The sequence below is a fragment of the Rhinopithecus bieti genome, unplaced genomic scaffold (assembly GCF_001698545.2).
Source record: "Rhinopithecus bieti isolate Rb0 unplaced genomic scaffold, ASM169854v2 scaffold_28846, whole genome shotgun sequence".
NCBI classification, from domain to species: Eukaryota; Metazoa; Chordata; class Mammalia; order Primates; family Cercopithecidae; genus Rhinopithecus; species Rhinopithecus bieti.
In genome coordinates, this window is record NW_016813231.1 from 178,195 (window position 1) to 181,755 (window position 3,561).

The following is a 3,561-nucleotide window of genomic DNA, read 5'->3' on the forward strand; positions in this document are numbered from 1 at the left end:
TACCCTAGAACTTAAAGTATTATAAAAAAAAAAAAAAAAAAAAGGGTACAAGGGAAATTATTTTTCTAAAACTTATATGTCCTAAAATACCTATGAATATAAATCTCTGATCAAAAATATGTCTTCCCAGAAGCTCCATGACAGTATCTGAGCAGAGATTTCTTGGATATGACCCCAAAAGCACACAACAAAAGCAAAAATAGACATATGGGATTACATCAAACTAAAATGTTTCTGCACAGCAAAGGACACAATGAATAAAGTGAAGAGACAACCCAAAGACTGGGAGAAAATATTTGCAAATCATAGTTCAGATAAGGAGCTCATATCCAAAATATATAGGCAACTCAAATAACTCATTAGCAAGAAAACAAATAACCCTGTTAAAATAAAGGGACAAAAAACTTGAATAAACATGTCTCAAAATAAGACATACAAATGGTCAACAGGTGCATGAAAAAATGCTCAACATTTCTAATCATCGGTGAAATAAAAATTAAAATCACAATGAAATATCATCTTACACTTGTTAGATTGGCTATTGTCAAAAAGATGAAAGATAACAAATTATAGTAAGGATGTGAAAAAATGGAACCTTTGTACACTGTTAGCGGGAATGTAAATTAGTACAGTCATTATGGAAAACAGTATTGCAGTTCTTCAAAAAACTAAAAATAGAATTATCATGTGATCCAGCAATCCCACTACTGGGTATATACCAAAAAAAAAGTTGAAAGAAAAAGAAAAGAAAGAAGTTATAGTGAGGGGCATCATGGAAACTTACCATGAAACAGTTAAAAAATCAGAACAGGACAAGAACAATAAAAGTAGCTACCATGATAGTGGTAATAATGACAATAATAATAACAGCTATCACATGCAGTGCTTACAATGGGCTAATGTCACTCTGCACATTTTACTCATTTAATATTGCCAACTTTATGATCTACTTATTTCCCAGATGAGGAAACTGAGGCACTGAGAGACGAAACCATTTGCCCCCAGTTACATAGGTAGTTAAGTGGTAGAGTCACAATTCATACTTGTTTCACATGGTTCACTTCAGCTCCAGGGCCTGTGCCCTTTTTTTTTTTTTTTTTTTTTTTTTTGGGAGACGGAGTCTCGCTCTGTCGCCCAGGCTGGAGTGCAGTGGCCGGATCTCAGCTCACTGCAAGCTCTGCCTCCCGGGTTTACGCCATTCTCCTGCCTCAGCCTCCCGAGTAGCTGGGACTACAGGCACCCGCCACCTCACCCGGCTAGTTTTTTGTATTTTTTAGTAGAGACAGGGTTTCACCGTATTAGCCAGGATGGTCTCGATTTCCCGACCTCGTGATCCGCCCGTCTCGGCCTCCCAAAGTGCTGGGATTACAGGCATGAGCCACCGCGCCCGGCCGGCCTGTGCTCTTAATCATTAAACTTACAGGTGCAAAAGATGTGGTGGCAACTAGCTATTGTAGACCAAGGACAAAATACTCTCCTGTTCTCCCTGAGATAAGACTCAGATCTCTTACATGGTCCAATGGAGAAGGAGAGGAATCTGAAACAATGAATGATGCTGAACTTCTCACAACTCTGAGTATATGGGGACTTAGAGCTACATATTGTTTTATTTAGAAAAATAACGATCATTTCTTATATCTCACAAGTCATTGAGAAATTCATGCCTGTTCCAAATTTCTCTGTACCGTTTCTGTCATTATGATTACTTTACTCACTATTAGAATATCACCTATATTAAGTAATACCCTCTCCCAGGTTTTCTTATTTCTCCTCTTAAGCACAAGCTCAGCTTATTGAAGTGTGAAGAGAAACAGTCCTACAAGATACTTCAACATAGGGGGAAGAGTTAACCTTGGAAAAGAGGCACAAATACACATACACACACAATAGTGTGAATGGTCTTGATTTGGGGGAACAAGTACAAAGGAAACATAAGCATTCCATGTTTCTTTGTGATGCTAAAGCAAAAAAGGAAAATTGGAAATAGTGATATCCATTATTAAAAAGTTTTTAAAACAAAACAATTAGTCATGCAATAAAACAACTACCAGTGACTGTAGGATTTCCAAGAGTTTATATTGGTGCAGCTTAAAAATTGAATAATAACGATTTAATTGTTTTTTAAAAGCTAGAAATCACATGGATATTTATCTGATCTTAAAATGAGGAAAAACATTTTAAATATTACATCAAATACAAAACAACAAAAGGAAAAAAACTGCATCTTCATTATAAACAAAACATTTGTATGGCCAAAAATAACTATAAACAAAGGTGAAAAGGCAAATGTAAAAAACTGTGAGAAAATGTTTATAAAACATAATGCACAAAGAGTTAATATCCTTATTATAGAAGGAACTATTAAAAATCATAAAAAATTAGCTCAGAGCCCCTAAAGAAAATTGAGTAAAATACGTGAATAAGCAAATGGCAAAATAAAAAAAAAATTTTAACTATGTGAACAATAAATATATTTAAAACTATTCAACATATCTGGCATTAAAGAAAGTTATAGCATAAAGCAATAAGATAACATTTCTAAATTTGTCAAATTGGTATGTTTAAAAGTGATAAGATCCAGGGTTAGTGGAAGTGCAATAGAATAAATACCTAGTAAAAAGTTAATTGGTACATATTTCCTGGGAGAAAATTTAGAAATATATATCAAGAACCTTAAAATTTTTATACACTTTAAATCAGGTATATAAAAATTAAATGTTAAGGTATTAATTGCACCACTATTTTTTATAACAGGAAAATATGAAAAGCAATCTAGGTACAAAATTATGAGAATTCTTACATTTAAAAATGAAAACCATATAATAACATACCATGAAGCTTCCTATGGTTTGAATATGCCCCTCAAAGTTCATGTGTTAGAAATTTAATGCAATAATCTTGACAGGTGGGACCTGTAACAGGTGATTTGGTCATAAAGGCTCTGTCCTAATGAATGGATTAAAGTCATTATAATACGAATGGATTAGTTATAGCAGGAGTGGATTCCTGATGAAAATATGAGTTAGTCTCCTTTTCCTTGACTTTCTTTTGCCCTTCTGCCTTCCACCATGGGTTGACACAGCAAGAAGGCCCTTGCCAGACATGGACTCCTTGACATTGGACTTCCCAGTCCGGAACCATAAGAAATAAATCTCTGTTCTTTTCTAAATCACGAAGTCTCAGGTATTTTGTTATAGCAGCACAAAATGAACTAAGACAAAGTTATAAAAGTAATTTTTGAAAAGTTTACTTTCTGATACAGAAAAATATTTATGTCATAACATGGAATATAAAGAAAAATATCGTGAGACATTAAATTAGGCATAGTTATTCCAGTGAGAAGAGGAAAGTCTATGTAAAAGAAGTGGTAGTTGACTTAACACTGAAGCATGAACAAGATTTTAATGAACAAAGAAGGTGGAAAGAACATACCAGCATGTAGACACAGCATAAACAAAGATGTGACAACTTGAAGAAACTATTCAGAGAACTATGACCAGACCACTGGAGCTCAAACACAGGAGATGTAAAAATGCACCAGTAGATCAGGCTGATACATGA